Here is an 18,727-nt window from a genome sequence, read left to right on the forward strand (position 1 = left end):
TCTGTCCATGGAATTCTCCAGACAAGAATACTAGAGTGCATAGCCATTCCCTTCTCCAGGGGATGTTCCTGACCCAGGGATTGAACCCAGGTCTCCTACACTGCAAGTGCACTCTTTACCATCTGAGCCACCAGGGTAGCCCTCAAAACAAGTCACATGGTCATGCCTAACTCTTGCCATGTGCCTGGAGGTAGATGGAAAGTGTTGGTGAAATGTAATGTCTATCTCTTTTCAGTTTATTAATCCCTCCTACATAAGCAAAGCCTACCATGTCTTAAGAAATGGTCTAAGTGTTGAGGACATAGGAGTTTTTATAAAACTTATGCTCTAATGATTATATAGTATGTTATGAATATGCATGTGACAGATAATATTATAGCAAGAAAATGGATAGAAACAGTCTGAAGTAGAGAGACTGCAACTGTATATAAACTGCTAGGGGAGGTTTAACTGAGAATATGAAATGTTATATAAATGAAATGTTAAGTTTGTGGAATAGTTAAGAGGGTAACCAAGGCCATGGGTAACTATCTATTGAACAAGCATGCTAGACAGAGGGAACCGAATGTTCAAAGGCCCCGAGGCAGGAAGATGCTTGGTATTCTTGCAGAGAATTAAGGTTAACATGACTGGAAAAGGGTGGGAAGGGAGGAGAGTAGTAGGGAGTGAGGTTAGAGAGGAATGTAGAGGAAAGAACATATCACACAGGGCGGAACCTACTTTGTGTTTTGAGGAAAGGGTGACCTGATCAAACATATTTTAAAGTCTCAAGACTTGGGAATGAGCAAGGCAAAAACAGATCAGTAAGCATCTCATTATTCAGATCAGATAGGATGGAGGCATTGACCACAGTAGCACTGGAAGCAGTAAGAAGTTGGATTCTGAATATGTTTTGAAGTTATGCCCAATGTATTTGTTAATGGCTTAGCTTTCAAATAAGGATTTTAATTGAGTCTCAGTATTAAAAAGTAATGAGAAATGTCGGGCTGGATAAGTTACAAGCTGGAATCAAGATAGGTGGGAGAAACATCAGCAACTTCATACATAAGGATGATACCCCTTTAATTGTAGAAAGCAAAGAGGAACTAAAAAGCCTCTTGATGAAAGTGAAGGAAGAGAGTGAAAGAGCCAGCTTAAGACTAAATATTTAAAAAACTTAGATCATGGCATCCAGCCCTATTACTTCATGGCAAATAGAAGAAGTAGTGGAAGTAGTAACAGATTTCTTCTTGGGCTCTAAAATCACTGCGGGTGGTGACTGCAGCCATGAAATCAGAAGACAATTGCTTCTTGGAAGGAAAGCTATGATAAACCTACACAGTGTGTTGAAAAGCAGAGACATTACTCTGCCAACAAAGATACATATAGTCAAGGTACAAAAATGTACATATGATCTTTCCTGTGGTTACATACAGGTGTGAGAGCTGGAACGTAAAGAAGGCAGAGTGCCAAAGAATAGATGCTTTTGAACTGTGGTGCTGGAGAAGACTCCTTAAAGTCCTTTGGACAGCAAGGAAATCAAACTAGTCACTCTTAAAGGAAATGAACACTGAATATTCATTGGAAGGACTGCTGTTGAAGCTGAAGCTCCAGTATTTTGGTCATCTGATGTGAACAACCAACTCATTGGAAAAGTCCCTGATGCTGGGAAAGATTGAGAGCAGAAGGAGAAGAGGGTGTCAGAAGATGAGATGGCTGCATGGAATCACTGATCAATGGACATAAATTTGGGCAAACTTCAGGAGATGGTGAGGGACAGGGAAGTCTGGCGTGCAGCAGTCCATGGGTTCGCAGAGTTGGACATGACTAGATGACTAAACAACAACATTAAAAAGTAGAGACTGAAAAAAGATACTACTGACCTATAAGAAAACTTGCATGATGTGGACAGAATTTTCCCATGGTAATAGGAAAAATCAAGGCAATATCAATGCTTGTTTCCCCCTTCATTTCTCTGCCTCTTATAATCTTATATTACATGTGCTTACTTCAATTTTAATCTTTATATTACTTAATTTCCTCTCTGGCTAAACAGAATAACAGAGAAAGAAGCTATTTCTTTTCCTTCTCTATTTCCTTTGAAGTCTAGAACTTTGTCTAGGACAGAATGTGTACTCCATAGAAGACATTAACTGAGGAGAATATCAAGAGTAGCATTAGAGGGAAAATGAAGTCACAGAGCTGCTCCCTGAATCATAGTAAAATAGGGTAGAAGGCTTTGCTTATTCTGATGTGTACCCTTTCCAGATGGTGGTGATGTTAGAACTGTTTTATAAACTACTGGTATCTAGTTGCAGATCCTTTAATTTTTCTTAGATTATCTGCTATTATCCACTTCTTCTTCAAAGTTATGGGTTAACCCTCAAAGGAGTGCATCATATATTATATTGGAATTTATTGAATGAACCTAAGAAAAACATATGGTTCCTGGTGACTCAGATGGTAAAGATTCCATCTGCAATGCGTGAGACTCAGGTGGGATCACTGGGTAAGGAAGATCCCTTGGAGAAGGGAGTGGCAACCCACTCCGGTATTCTTGTCAGGATAATCCCAATGGACAGAGGAGCCTGGCTGGCTACAGTTCATGGAGCTGCAAAGAGTCAGACATGACTGACTCATTAACATGTTCACTTTTCACTTCCAAGAAAATCATGCAATTCTGTTTATATAAAAAATTGTTTCTTGATGAGAGTGAGTAAAAAGAGACCCACTAGGTATTCCCAGAATCTTAGGTCATGCTTATATTCTTAAGTGATATACCTCACATTTAGATTACATTCTAGTACCTAAACCAGGTAACTCATTTGTCCACAATTATTTGTGGTATTTTATTATGAACCAGAGACTGTGGCAGACACCATGGTTACAGAGGACATGACCAATCCAGACACTAACCAAGTAATTCCAAGTGTGATCTGTGCTACCAAAGTGAATGTAAAGAGCCCTCTGGGAGCCTAAAATATAGTTCAGGCAGCAAAGAGCAATATTTGTAAACTGCTTAAACCCACTTATGAATGGAAGATCTACACCATGAGGTTGGCAAACTGTAGCTTGTGGGCCAGCTGCCTGTTTTTGTAAGTACATTTTTGGAATCCAGCTCTATTCATTCTTTTAAGTGTTATCTATGTGTATTTTCTCTCCACAAGGGAGAGTTGAACAGTTGTGATAGAAAACTTGAAGACTTACAAACCTAAAATATTACTATCTAGCCCTCTGAAAAAAAAGTTCCTGACCTCTGGTCTATAAGTGGTTAATAACAACCGCAGAAATACTCATAAATTTAAGTGTGATGAGCACTAAAAGCTATTCTTTCTGGTTCTATCACATAGGGTTGGCACTGACAATATTCTTAGCTGGTTGGCTTATGAAAGCAAATCTGGCAAATAAGAGCATTTCTACATGCTGGACTGAAGGTGAGCATTGGTCTTGATGGATTACTCGTACACAAGGCCAAAAGACCCTTTCTAAACATGTGGCAATTGGTTTACACCCCACTCTTAATACTGAGAAAGATAGCACAGAAGCTATCTCCAGTTCAAGTGTTGATTTATTGACACTGGCAATTCTTGAGCTCATGTTTGCCTTGTCATAACCATAAAGTTATTGAAATTAAAGTTGAATTGAATTGACAGACAGCAAAAAGTATAGCTAAACTGGCCCAAGTACATTTTTTTAGTTATAAGATTAAGCATAGTGTATTATATTGGCATTTAATGAAGGCCAAACACATTCCCAAACTGAGAAACAACCTAGGATAGAACAGAAAATTTCCCAGCAGTTATCCACTTCTCAGGTTATATATATATATATACACACATACATATAAAGTTATGACCAAACTAGACAGCTTATTAAAAAGCAGAGACATTACTTTTCCAACAAAGGTCCATCTAGTCAAGGCTATGGTTTTTCCTGTAGTCATGTATGGACGTGAGAGTTGGACTGTGAAGAAAGCTGAGCGCCGAAGAATTGATGCTTTTGAACTGTGGTGTTGGAGAAGACTCTTGAGAATCCCTTGGACTGCAAGGAGATCCAACCAGTCCATCCTAAAGGAGATCAGTCCTGAATATTATTGGAAGGACTGATGCTGAAGCTGAAACTCCAATACTTTGGCTACCTGATGCGAAGAGCTAACTCATTTGAAAAGACCCTGATGCTGGGAAAGAATGATGATGGGAGGAGAAGGGGGCGACATAGAGTGAAATTGTTGGATGGCATCACCAACTCAATGGACATGAGTTTGAGTAAGTTCCAGGAGTTGGTGATGGACAGGGAGGCCTGGTGTGCTGCAGTCCATTGGGTCGCAGAGAGTGGGACACAAGTGAGTGACTGAACAGAACTGAACTGATATATACATGTATATGTATACTCTTTTTCAGATTCTTTTCCCTTATAGGTTATTACAAAATATTGAGGGTAATTTCCTGTGCTATTGTTAGGTTGTACACAGCACGCAGTGTGAGTGGTGCACCTTGGAGATGTTGATGCAATGATACAGTGACTATTATTACTGGGAAAAGAACAACGCCTCCAAAAAAAATAATAATAGCACTTATGGAGCTCCTTACCAAAGTAGGAGTTCTAAGCAAATGTCAATGATCACACTTGAGCTTTATTACTTCCATAGTTCTAAAAAGAATTTCTGTTATTCTTCCCACTCAAGTTTTATATTTTCCCTTTTTCAAAATTCACAATAGTTTTGAATTCCTTTATTCCCTTTCAGTATTCAGCTACATTTACTGAACATTCATCAGCACAGTGGACTGATCATTTGAGCAATCCCAGTAGGAATGGTAGGACAGGTCCATTGTCTTTAAAGAAGGTACAACCTAAAAAGGGAAGGAGAATAAATTCTAAATACTTTGTAAGGAAAACAATAAAGCAAACAATACACACATGTGCATACATGCTAAGTTGCTTCAGTCATGTCCAACTTTTTGCAACTCTATGAACTGTAGCCCACAAGACTCCTCTGTCCATAGGATTCTCCAAGAAAGAATACTAGAGTGTGTTGCCATGCCCTTCTCCAGGGGATCTTCCTGACCCAGAGATTGAACCCATGTCTCTTACATCTCCTGCAGTGGCAGGCAGGTTCCTTACCACTAGCGCCACCTAAGAAGTCCAATATACGCATAGTGAAAGTTGCTCAGTCTTGTCGGACTCTTTGCGACCCCATGGACTGTACAGTCCTTGGAATTCTCCAGGCCAGAATACTGGAGTGGGAAGCCTTTCCCTTCTCCAGGGGATGTTCCCAACCCAGGGATCAAACCCAGATCTCCCATGTTGCAGGCAGAATTTTTACCAACTAAGCCATCAGGTAAGCCCAAGAATACTGGAGTGGGCAGCCTATCCCTTCTCCAGTGGATATTCCTGACCCAACAATTGAACTGGGATCTCCTGCATTGCAGGTGGATTCTTTACCAGCTGAGCTACCATACACTCACATAAAACATTCATAGAAGATGTGGGGAAATGGGATTTCCTGGAATATTGGATTGATTGTTGGTTACAGCATCTCAGAAGAAATTTGATAGCAGTGAGCTTTATTTTTTTATAAATTTATTTATTTTAATTGGAGGTTAATTACTTTACAATATTGTATTGGTTTTGCCATACATCAACATGAATCCACCACGGGTATACATGTGTTCCCCATCCTGAACCCCCCTCCCACTTCCCTCCCCGTACCATCCTTCTGGTTCATCCTAGTGCACCGGCCCTGAGCATCCTGTATCCTGCCTCAAACCTAGACTGGCAACTCGTTTCATATATGATAGTACACATGTTTCAATGCCATTCTCCCAAATCAACCCACCCTCTCCCTCTCCCACAGAGTCCAAAAGACTGTTCTATATAGCTGTGTCTCTTTTGCTGTCTCTCATACAGGGTTATCATTACCATCTTTCTAAATTCCATGTATATGCGTTAGTGTACATGAAAAGATGCTCAACATCACGCAGTATCAGAGAAATGCAAATCAAAACCACAATGAAGTACCATTTCATGCCAGTCAGAATGGCTGCGATCCAAAAGTCTACAAGCAATAAATGCTGGAGAGGGTGTGGAGAAAAGGGAACCCTCTTACACTGTTGGTGGGAATGCAAACTAGTACAGCCACTATGGAGAACAGTGTGGAGATTCCATAAAAAACTGGAAATAGAACTGCCTTATGACCCAGCAATCCCACTACTGGGCATACACACTGAGGAAACCAGAATTGAAAGAGACGCATATACCCCAGTGTTCATCGCAGCACTGTTTATAATAGCCAGGACATGGAAGCAACCTAGATGTCCATCAGCAGATGAATGGATAAGAAAGCTGTGGTACATATACACAATGGAGTATTACTCAGGTAGTGAGCTTTAAGTGGAATTTGGAAGGAAAAACTTCAAGACATTTGAAAGATAACTTAGATCACGGTTGATAAACTATAGTCTAGATCTGGCTTGCTGGCTGTTTTGGTAAAGTTTTATTGGAACATAGTCATTGCTATTTGTTTATGTTTATATTTATTTGTTAAAGGCTGCTTTTATGTCACAAGGGCAGAATTGAGTAGTTTCAACAGAGTTGATATAGCCTACAAACCCAAAATGATTTACAATCTGGCCTTTTACAAAATGATTTGCTACTCTGCCTTGAAGAGTAAGAAACTAGAGGTAGACATACTGACTATCAAAAAGTTCTTATATCTGCAAAATGGGACATGGATATTCATGTATTGTCTTCCTTAAGTTATTTCTGGCACAAGGTATATACAAATTAAAATTAATATATGAGATGATGATCACATAATTGCTTGAGCTTTGATTCCTACTTGACAGATAGGAATAATGTCACCTACAAACAGATCTCTGAGAGGATTATACAGAGAAAGTCCCTTTCCTGTGAAATGTGACACTGTTATTACTCTGGGGCTGGCTTCCCAATGGGGTTTCCCAGATGGTGCAGTGGCAAATAATCCACCTGCCTATGCAGGAGACTCGAGAGACTCGGGTTTGATCCCTGAATCAGGAAGATCCCCTGGAGGAGGGCATGGCAACCCACTCCACTATTCTTGCCTGGGGAATTCCATGGACAGAGGAGCCTGGCGGGCTACAGTCCATGCAGTTGCAAAGAGTTAGACATGACTGAGCACATGTGCGCGCACACACACACACACACGGCTTCCCACTGTCACTGAGTTGTGAATCTCAAGCCGTCACTTTGCTGAATCAAGGTTTGCTTACATAAGTATTTCTAGCTTTTACAAATATTTAAGCACCTTCTTCTGATTGGGAAACTAGATCTTTCCTCAAGATTTTACTTCTGGACTCCTCAAGTTATCCCAAGTATAAATTGCATTTTAGTCTGTGCAGGAAATATACATATGAAAGAGAATATAGGACATTTGACATTAGATGAAACATGTCCTAAACCAACTTAGGGTTTGTTGGGAATGGAAATGTCATTCTTTGGTCTTCTTTGTTTTGCAAAATTTAAAGTGAGAAACATTTAAGAGAACTACATTTTCCACAAAAATATTCTAAGTACAGCCATGCTATCCAGTCCAACTGTGAAACTAGTTCTACCTCATGTATAATGCACCAAATACCAAGCTGCAGAATTCAAAGTCATTTTAAGAATTATGGGTGGAGATGAACACATTTCTTTTTAAAAGTACTACTAAATTGAAGGTCATGCAAATATACTACAGACATTTATATTCGTACATTCTAATCCCCCAACTCTTGCCTAGGACTTGAAATGTGCTTCGTGTTTCCAAGTGCTTTCATATTATTGATTTTATCTCATAATCTGGTTTGGCAGAGAGGGTGAAAGTAGTTTTTACCTTTCTTTTTCTGATAGAAGCACTAAGGTGAAGGGACTTCTAGATACACATCAAAATTGTCATTAATGTACAGGTCTTTGGCAATTATTCTGAGGTGCTTGGGAAGGTAAGTTTCATATTGCATAAAGACTTTTCTAGATGCTTAACATTTTACACATATTGAAATATATACGGAAAATTATGTGTATATATGTATATATATGCACATGCTCAGTTGCTTCAGTTGTGTCCAACTCTTTGTGACACCATGAACTGTAGCCTGCCAGGTTTCTCTGCCCATGGGATTCTGCAAGCAAGAATACTGGGTTGGGTTGCCCTGCCTTTCTCTAGGGTATTTTACAAACCCTGGGAACAAACCCGTGCACCCGTACATATATGTGTGCATATATATATATGTACGTGTGTGTGTGTTTATGAAGAGAGAGAGAGAAAAAAACTATAGAAATCACATCACTCTTTGTTATGCAAGTGGTTATTGCTCAGTCATCTTTAAAAGGAAATTTCCTGGATTATGCTTCTTTTCTTCGGTCACAGCAGATACAGGGCTCAGTGGTTATGTTGAGAAGAATGTTACATGTTCCTCAGTTCATGGAAACTTCAAGTCTAGAAAATGGAGGAGTCAAGTTAATATCTCTAGAGACCCACAGGGAGTGTCACGCTCCATAAAGTTGTTTGTGCATTTATATACAGTGCATAATCAGCACCTCTTGGCAAGGGGACACAGGTTAAGTACCTCCCATATGCAGCAGGGAAAAGGCCTTTGGCAAGGAGGTCTATCCATTGGCATGCACAAATTATGCTAGCTTAAGTTTCACCATGTCCAAAGGAATGTTCACCATGCTTAATAAGAGGTATTGGGTTAATGCCATACTGAGTTTTTTTTAGCAGGGGAGGGATTGTTCAGATGCTTGGGAAAATAAGGCACCTGAAGGGTGGAGTGAAGGTCACCTACTCGTATTGAAAAATCAATTATTTTTATGGCTGCAAATAGAGTCTACAGTATGCCTATGGTGTGTGGGGTGATAAATATACAGGTACATTTTAGGTACTTTTACAGCCACTCATATTTAATTTACAAAACTGGGAGAGCAACACTATTTTGCCAGAGGTGACCAGTAGATCCTTCAAGTAGTCTTTTCCAGTCTTCTTCTCCCTTTCAGGGAGGAAGTCTGGAGAATACACAGTAGTATCTGCATATATCCCCAGAACCTCTGCTTTATGTGCCGATTTGTTCTTTCCATTAATTTTTTGTACAATTACTCTGAATTGGCAACTATAATGGACTAAATGACAAGCCATGGATTTCATGTTCAAGGTATTCTCATTTTAAAGATTCAGAGAGTATAAGAGATCCTTTTGTCTCAATAAGATAACATTTTTGAAATGTTGATGGATTATGGTCAAATTCCAAAACTGACTTAAAGATATGTTTCTGTTCTGAAAAATCCATTTTTTTGACCAATCTTCTATGACGCTTATCATTTCTTTACAAAGAATTATCATTTCTTTAGGCTGTAGTACTTTTTTAAAGAATGCCTAATATTGCACATCTTCTATAAAGTCAAGACATTTAGAGCTATGCATGTGTGGACACTGTTGAGTACGCTGATATATTTAGTCTGTCCATTAAAGAAGTTGCATATGGCAGGTAAGATTAGATTGATAATAGGGAGCATTCACTTACTCAACCACTCATTTTTTTCAAGCATTCCTTTTTTTCTTTATAAACATGGTTTGTTACTTTCCCACTGTGGATTTGAATGCCATAGGAAATGCTGATTGCTCATCTTAAGTCCGATGGAAGCAATAGCACCACATGAGACATCCTGGTGCACAAAGCAAAGAGGAGTCTAAGTTAGAGGAAGGAATCCAAGATTCCCAAAGAGAAAAATAATACTAGTCATAAAGTCAAGTCCCATTTCAATTTTGATTCTGACCACTGCCTGCATCCCTGGGATAGCCAAAGTAGCAGAAGAGACCTTTGGGTATCTTGAAATAGTTTTCACCATAAAGGAGCATCCAAGGCAGCACTGTTACCTGCCCAGGAAACACATATCAGGGCTTCTTGTCTGGTGACTGCCTGCAATGGTCTTCTAATAACTTTAGAGTTCTAGGTTATAGACTGTGGGTCAGAATCTTAATGTTAAAACCAATATGATGATTATTAAAGAAAAAAGAAAAAGACCATCAAAAATACAGGGGTCCTGCATTCTTCTGAAAGTCAAAGCCATGATCCTTACCATGGCCTACAAGATTCTCATGAGTTGACTGCCATGGCCCAACCTTTCTAGTGCCCCCAATGCCACTCTGAACTCAGCTTTCTCTCCACTCACACTACAGGTTAAGCTCTATGAAGACAGGAAATAGGGGTTTCCACAGTACCTAAAACAGTGCCTGGCAAAGAGTAGTAGTATATGTTTCTTTAAACCAATGCCTGAACATTTGATGGGTATAACAGCTCTGTTTCAAAAACCTCTCAGAGCCTCAGATCTCTCATTTATACAGATAACAATCACACTGCCCATCTTTCAGAGAAGCTGAGAGAATAAAAAAGAATAATACACATAAAGGATCTGGCAGAGTGACCTATATAGTCAGTACTCAATATATTTTTGTATTGCTTCCTGCTTACTTTTATTCTCTAGATGTAATAATAGTAGTTAATATTTGTTGTATTGTTACTATATGCCAGGCTCAAGGCTGAGCATGCTACAAGCATTGTCTCATTGAATTTTCTCAACCCTGTGAGCTAGGAACTTTTATTAGTCTTATTTTATAGGTGAAGATTAGAAAAGTTAAATTGTTTTTCTAAGATTACACAGTCAGTAAGCAGTCAAGCCAGGATGCAAATTAGATTTATCTGACACCATAATTCCACACTTTTCCATGATGCTACAAGAGGGATAAGGAATACTTAATTGCACTCTTAGGCTTCAATCACACTGTAGATAGATGACAAATATATTGTCCAGGCTCCACTAGCTGGGATATTAAGGTGTTTCTTACCAGTGGGCACTGTTTCTTTGTTTAATCTCAGCAAAGTTTAAATAGCTCAACCAACTTGGAAAGTGTGCCTGGATCATCCTTGTAAAACTCTATTCCTGACTCTAAAGCTTTAATTTGAAGGTCTTCATATATATAAGATAGATTTGTTATTTTCCACTGATCAATTACTTGTAAGGAGCTATAATATAAAATTATATTTACACCTATTATATTGTGGATAGCATGTTTTCAAATCCTCAAACTAACCCTATTATTTAGGCATTATTATTGCAGTTTCACCAACAAGGTCATTGAAGAGATGAGAATATTTGCCTGAGGCCACACAAGTAGTAAGTGGCAAAGCCCTTAAAAAATTATGGAATCTGACTTTAGCAATTGATTTTCATAGGAGTTAACATAACTCAAGAATCTGTATCAGTCTAAATCTAACACCTGTGCTCTTAACCATTATATTAAACTATAAAGTGCTATATAAATGTAAGGATTTATTATGCCTTTTCTTATACCATTATTACACAAGGAAATTTCTTCTCTGGAATGCTTCATAAGAACTTTGAGTTCCCATCTAGAGAAGCCCTCTTTGCAATCAATTATTCAGTGAGTTGACAATTGCTCTTACCAGTGTCCAAAAGCAAAGGCCAAAAATGACTTTGGCATGACAACTTAAATACTCATCAGGTGTCTATCTGACCACTTTGCTGAATGGTGAAGCCCTTAGCCATGAACTAATAGGCATTTCAGATCAATCATTTAAATGGGCTGTCTGAAACCCAAAGTTGGCAATCTTCCTGAAGTGAGATGCCAAGGTTCTGACCTCTTCCTGGGCAAAGGGGAAGGTTCCAGGCTTTTTCCTCATTGTTGATGTTCCCAGTTGCCAAGGGTGCCTGCCTGCCAAATCAACTTCTGGTTGAGATTCGAGGTGGAGACCACTTCTGTGGAGTAAATTGGGCAACTGGAGAAATAGCATTGATTTTGTTAAGCTGCTCAAAAATAAGTTAGGAGCACTTCAGCATCCCATATGCTGCTTATGTGATCAGGCAGCTGCATCTTACAGCCAATGTTATTGTTCTCTTAAAAGAATTTCCCCTGACATAGTTGGAAGACTTCTTGCTTCTCCTCTGTGATAATTTGTTATCTTACAATCTCCAGTCTCCACATGAATTACTCAATGCCACATCCTCTGAGTTTAGAACAACTTCAATTCCTTGTTGAGCTTAGTATGACTTCTAAACATATTCATTAATAGCTATTTTAGTCTTCCAATGCATTCTTTACAATATAACACATCCTGTATGTGATGTGTCCACTCACATAGACACTAGCTCATCTCACACACACACACACACACACACACACACACACACACACACAGAGCAACAGAGAGGGTTCTGCATTGTGTCTCACAGCCCCACCACAGGACAGTAATACTTCTTCAGGGGTCACCAACAGCAAGATCAAAGACACGATGAAGTAACCTAAAACTGTAGGCTACCAGACTCATGATAGCATCCAAAAGTTTGGCAGGAGGGCATCATTTATATTTGAGAAGATTCCCTGCTTTTTGGCAAGAATTCTGCCCACAGCTTTCCAATTAGCATGCTTTATGTCTGGGGAGAAGTTGGTTTCACAATTGTAAGTACCATGCCTGACTGAAATCTTATTCTCCCAGACAAATTACAAAGGGATTTGTACAACTTTACCCAGACTCCAACTTAGCCACAAGATTAATATGAAAAAAGGGTCTTCCCTCAAGTAATCTTTGAGTTCTTCTGAGAATTTTCTTCATTATGTCTTCCAAATGTTCTGTTTTGCTAATGGAACATTAAATGGTATTCTTACCGGGAGGTGTGGGATGGAAGCTTCAACTAAATCTTCTCGGAAGAAAGATCTAGATTGTGACATAGCATTAGGGAATATGAGGCAATTATTTACCATGATGCATCCTTCTTAATCTCTGCTTGCTATGTGTTGAAACACAGTTAGTGTAACTTAAGTTGAGAAGAACTACGACTTAATTTAATAAACAAAAGCTTGACAGCATCTCTTCAGTTTTATAATTTGTGCCCTCTGGGAAAAAAGCCTCAAACATCAATAGGAAAATTTTCTAAGGATACTATATTGTTTGGAAATATTTTAAATCTTTGTCTGAGTCTCTGTGCATGCATGCTAAGTCACTATAGTCGTGTCCAACTCTTTGTGACCCCATGGACTGCAGCCCACGAGGCTCTTCTGCCCATGGGATTCTCCAAGCAAGAATACTGGAGTGGGTTGCCATGCACTCCTCCAGGGGATCTTCCCAACCCGGGGATCAAACCCACATCTCTTAGGTCTCCTGCACTATCAGCATTATTCTAAATTTGTAACATGTTGGTAGAAAATATTTTTCCCTTGTGATATTTATGGTTTAATTTGAAAATCAGACACAAAAGTATCTTCTGCATTAACACTATATAGACACTCACAAAAAATCTCTTGAGACGTCCATCATAACAAGTGTCCCTCATTCTATGATTAAAAGCTCTAATGGATATGCATCATTTTAAAATTATGATGTTATATCCAATAGGCCATCTAATTTTCCAGTGAATTTTGAGTAGAGGTAAAACATTTATTTTTCAGTTAAAACATGTACAAAGTCTGAAGATCATATTATGTTTCTACCAACATCTTATCATCAAAAAGATTGTTATGAAACCATAACATTTTTAATATGAGAAAGCAAGACGCATCCTGGTAACAGTGAACAAGTCAAAATGTCTTTGACAGTTATTACGCTGAACTAGGATTTTTTTCTAGACTGTTGCCATCCATTCAACTATAAATACCTCAGGACTAGGACTAGTTAGACTCTCTTTCCAGGCATAAAATTTAAAGTAGCTCCAAATTGCAGTAATCAAGATGAATAACATTAAAATTTTTATTCTATTGAAGTATACTGCTAAGTCACTTCAGTCGTGTCCGACTCTGTGCGACCCCATAGACGGCAGCCCACCAGCCTCCCCCGTCCCTGGGATTCTCCAGGCAAGAATAGTGGAGTGGGTTGCCATTTCCTTCTCCAGTGCATGAAAGTGAAAAGTGAAAGTGAAGTCGCTCAGTCGTGTCCGACCCTCAGCGACCCCATAGACTGCAGCCTACCAGGCTCCTCCGTCCATGGGATTTTCCAGGCAAGAGTACTGGAGTGGGGTGCCATTGCCTTCTCCACTATTGAAGTATAGTTGTCTCATAATGTTGTGTTAGTTTCTGCTATACAGCAAAATGATTCAGTGACACGTATGTATAACAGTTTGCATCTGCTAATCCCTATCTCCCAATTCATTCCTCTCCTGGCCCCCCATAGATATATAACATTTTAAGATGATATTTTAAAAATCAAAATTATAGTGCAGCCATTATGGAAACAGTATAGAGGCTCTTCAAAAAATTTAAAATAGAACTACTACTTCCAGTATATACCCAAGGAAATGATAAAGAGATGTCTGCATTTCCATGCACATCACAGCATATATACAATAGCAAACCTATGGAAACAATCTATATGTCTGTTAATAGATGAATGGATAAAAAGATGTACACACACACACACACACACTGGCATGCACAATGGAATATTACTCAGCCATGGGACACAAAAAATCCTGACATTTGCAACAACATGGATGGATCTTAAGGGCATTATATTAGGTCAAATAATTCAGATAAAGAAAAATATTGTATGATATCATTTATATGTAGAATCAAAACAATTTTAAATATCAAAATTTTAAATCAACTCAGGATTAGTATTCAGATTTTCCCTAAACTCATGCAATTTTTAATTAATGGCAATTATTGACCTATATTATTTGCATAATATTTTTGGCCTTGATATTGCACTAATTTTCAAGTGTTGACTCACTTTAATACTTGGTTGTCTCTTTCTACCTGGATGATAAGCTACTAGAATTCAGGAATTCTGAGTGCATTTATCCACTGCAATAGATTATTGATTGTTGAGGACTATCTAGCTCTATTAAAGCCACTTTTGGACAAAGAAAAGAACATTCTTCTTCAGAGGCTGTTTATTGTAATGAAAAAGTCATAGGGTAACAAGGAACAGGGGAAAGAGAGCAGTGGTTTGATTATTAGTTCTACCTGTGCAAATTACTTCTCTGGACCTCCATTTCCTCACCTTCATAATATAAGCATTTGAATATTTAACTTGCTGGTGACTCTAAGGATTAAATGAGATAACCAATGTGAAATACTTAACCCAATTGCGGACACTGAGGAATTTTTTTTCTATACTATTAAGCATCCTCTCGATCCCATCACTGGAAGATTTACACTTTCATCTCCAAGATGCTAACCAATAGGTGATCATTCTTGTCTACATAGCATCTTGGCAGTGTGTGAACTCAAATGCTAGCTCTGCCTACCCACCTTTCTGGCCCATATCCTCCCTGGTTGTCTAACCTGGGGCATACACCAGATGGCAGTGTCCCATTGAGGACAGGATCCTTCTGGCTTTTCAGCTCACTGACCAAGCGACCAGTTGCTTTGCCATGTCTCTATGCATGTTACAGGTCAATAGCATTAGCCTTGGGGTCTGGTTGATGTTCAATGTAAAAATAAACACTGGAAAGTCTCGGTACACATTCTCTTCCCTTTCAAAGACAAAGTGTTTTCTTTCCAAGGTCAATTGGAAAAGGTACATATGTGATGTTGGAGTAAACATAACACTTCAAATAGATTTTTGTCAATATTTACATTTCCTTGCACTTTAATCAGTATATAACAACCCCTTACAGTATATCTGGTCCACAGTTCCAGGTATCAGGGATACAGACGTAGCAATGCAAGTCTGCTACCTTCAAGTAACTCACTGTTTAGTAAAAGAGACAGAGTTTTATGCAAATAATGATAGTACAGTGTGACCATTGTTTTACTATTTAACTCATATGGCTTTGCAATTTTTTTATCTTGACCTATATCTATCTTGGGATTAATTGTTTCATGGGTTTTACTAAGTTTAAGTTCACTTGCTTTCAGTTAAGAGCTCTCAAATCTCATGGATGCCCGGTGTTCTCCATTTAAAGATACAATGAACATTTCTATCTTGCTACAGTTCATCCTGTAAATGACTTTGGAGGCTTTTTATCATACCCATCTTTCAACACTAAGAGAGAATGTACCCAAGTAGTTTCTGGTACCTCTATTAATTTATCCTAAAAACCCTTGCTGCAGAATTCCAGGTACTGTGGTGCCTAAGGAAATATAAATGTGAATGAATTATAGTTCTTGGATCTGAAGGCCATGTGTCTAATAAAGGGTTAAACATTGGTTTGAATTTGAGGTTCTGCCAAAGGTGGAGTGAAGTATGCTCTGAATATATGAGTGTGTGTTGGGGGACGGGTGGTGTGGGCGGCGGTGTTTATATACACATTCAATTTTCAGTTGTGTTCCTACTTTGAGTGAGACTCATGAACTCATAGCTGAGTCATTTATGAGGGGTGTGTGTGTTTGTGTGTGTTGTCCCTTGATATGTGATTATGGCTGCTGAGATTAAAGACCACCTTCTGGGTAGTACTTGAGACACACGTACCTTCTAGAGAAACTGGAAAAAGGATAACGAGTCAGTTTCTTCTGGTCATATTTCATTCCCTTTTCCCCCTAATCCTTTCTGTCCTGAGCCACCCTGCCTCTGACCAGGAGCAATCATACACCCTCCTGTGACCTCTAAGGACTCACAGGAATCTGATTTTCCTACAGACCCGCCAGCTGGGGCCTTGGGAATCTGATCTACTCTTGGATCTTTCACAGGATCAGCAGTGGCATTTCAGAGTAGGCGCCACACAGATCCCTGCCGCACCGTGTCCCAGCGTGCACAAGGACACCACTTACTTAAGGGGGTTTTAAAGACCAGCTCTGCCCTTGAGAAGGCTTGCTGTCCCCAGGAATTTTGCTGCCAACAACAGTGGAAGCTAAGCAAGGAGGCAGCTCATTGAGTTGCTTGGCCAAGTGGAGCCCAAAAGTGCCTGTAAGAGCTACGCATGGCCAACAGATCAAAGTTCAAGTTCAGCTGGATCATTATCTAAGATTTAGATGAAAAGGGTTAGTGTTGATATCATGCTATTCCCTGAGTTCCTGACTTATCTATGGCTTATTGGAACTGCCATCTGCTTTTTTGGCTGTTGGTGATGCTTTGGGCAACATCATCGTGACTATCTGTCTCTTCCTATGATTCACAAGATCTGAGACTGAGCCTGAAAATTTGCTTTTTAAAAAAAAAGTCATTTGCTGTATGGCTCAGGAAACTCAAACAGGTGCTCTGTATCAACCTAGAGGGGTGGGGTGGAGAGGGAGATGGGAGGGAGGTTCAAAAGGGACGGGATATATGTATACCTATGGCTGATTCATGTTGAGGTTTGACAGAAAACAGCAAAATTCTGTAAAGCAATTATCCTTCAATAAAAAATAAATTAATTTTTTTAAAAAAGGTCTATCATTATTTTCTTATGCAACCCAACCACATGGAAGTCATTGCTTAAAGTTTCCACCTAACATATTGCACTGTGAATCCATTATTTCCAGAATACGAAAATGTAAGACTATGATGCAAGGTCAGATATGAAGAAGGGAGCAAGGTTAAGATTAGAACTTGAGTCTCCTGACACCTAGGCAACTGCCTGCTCTGCCTACTCTGCACAGCCCGTGAGCCCAGCACGTGGTTCAGATGAGTGATGACGACTGGACTTGGCATGAAAAAGGCAGATGGGTGCTTACAAAGCTTCCATGGAGTTCCAAAAACAACAACAAAAATCATTGTTTAAAGCTGCAAAAAGAGAACCAAAGGAAAGGGAAAGTCATGACCTCTGAAAATGAGATGACACAATACAACTTTCCAAGGAAGGGAGATAGGAAAGAATGAAGAAGGGGTAGGCTCTTAGCTGAATCAGATTATGTGTGTTATGAGGAGCAGCTATGTTCAGTCTGTAAAGCACGGCATGGGACCTGAACCAGCGGCCAAACAGAGCAGGCTCTGGGGAAGAATAATCTCCCCAAGGAAGAAATGGGAGTGCTGGGGATGAATAGGTTGGGTGCAGGTGTTTTAAAGGCAGCAGTAAACTTCAGCATGACTCATCCAGGTCTCCCACTGCTCCCATCTTGAGTAGTATACCTCTGGGTCACTTTAGAGATGACATAAGCCAAACAGAGTAATCATAATGATAATGAGTTATCACTCAAGTGCATGTTGCCAGGCAAAAGTCTCTTGCTAGCATGTTCCTTTGCAGAAGCCATTTACTGTGAAGATAGTGAAGGTCACACTCCAGGACCCTAGCTTGCCCAGACTCCATCCATAGTCCTAGGAAGGAACCTAGAAATGTGTTCACATAGTCATGTTTTTTAAAATTTACAAAACAGGATGTTTTTCTATTGTTATTTATATTAAATTCAGCTCCAAATACCCATAGAATCTGTGACCATCTTGGTGAAATACATCTTGATGGTTATTCTGATATTGATGTTGCTCCTAACCAGCTGCACCATCTTAGACAAATGCATCCTCACTGAGCCTCACTCTTCTCATCTGTAGAATGGACTTATCTGTCTCATCCAACTTTATAGAGGAAACTCAGAGGGTTGAATTATATCACAATGATGGGGAATTCTGATACATAAGCATAAATCACTCTTTTATTTAAGAATTCTGGAATTTGTCTCAAAAATGGGAAGGAGTATTTAGACTCAAATGTAAAATTATATTCCCCACTGTAATTATTGATATACATGTAAAGACCCACTCAGCTGTGCACTTGAATGGGCCTGGGTCCTGGGATTTCTTTGGAGGGAATGATGCTGAAGCTGAAACTCCAGTACTTTGGCCACCTTATGCGAAGAGCTGATTCACTG

At 39.3% G+C, this 18,727-nt stretch overlaps 1 long non-coding RNA gene across 1 annotated transcript in view; it reads right to left on the reverse strand.

Annotated features, from left to right (window-relative positions):
- Positions 1-4,658: 4,658 nt before the first annotated feature.
- Positions 4,659-18,727, reverse strand: part of LOC104988557 — a 28,763-nt gene continuing 14,694 nt past the window's right edge. Inside the window, exon 3 of the long non-coding RNA XR_825255.1 lies at positions 4,659-4,829. This is a non-coding gene — a long non-coding RNA (uncharacterized LOC104988557). The remainder of the gene's footprint in view (positions 4,830-18,727) is intronic.

Source organism: Bison bison, unplaced genomic scaffold (assembly GCF_000754665.1).
Source record: "Bison bison bison isolate TAMUID 2011002044 unplaced genomic scaffold, Bison_UMD1.0 scf7180017864136, whole genome shotgun sequence".
Classification (NCBI taxonomy): domain Eukaryota; kingdom Metazoa; phylum Chordata; class Mammalia; order Artiodactyla; family Bovidae; genus Bison; species Bison bison.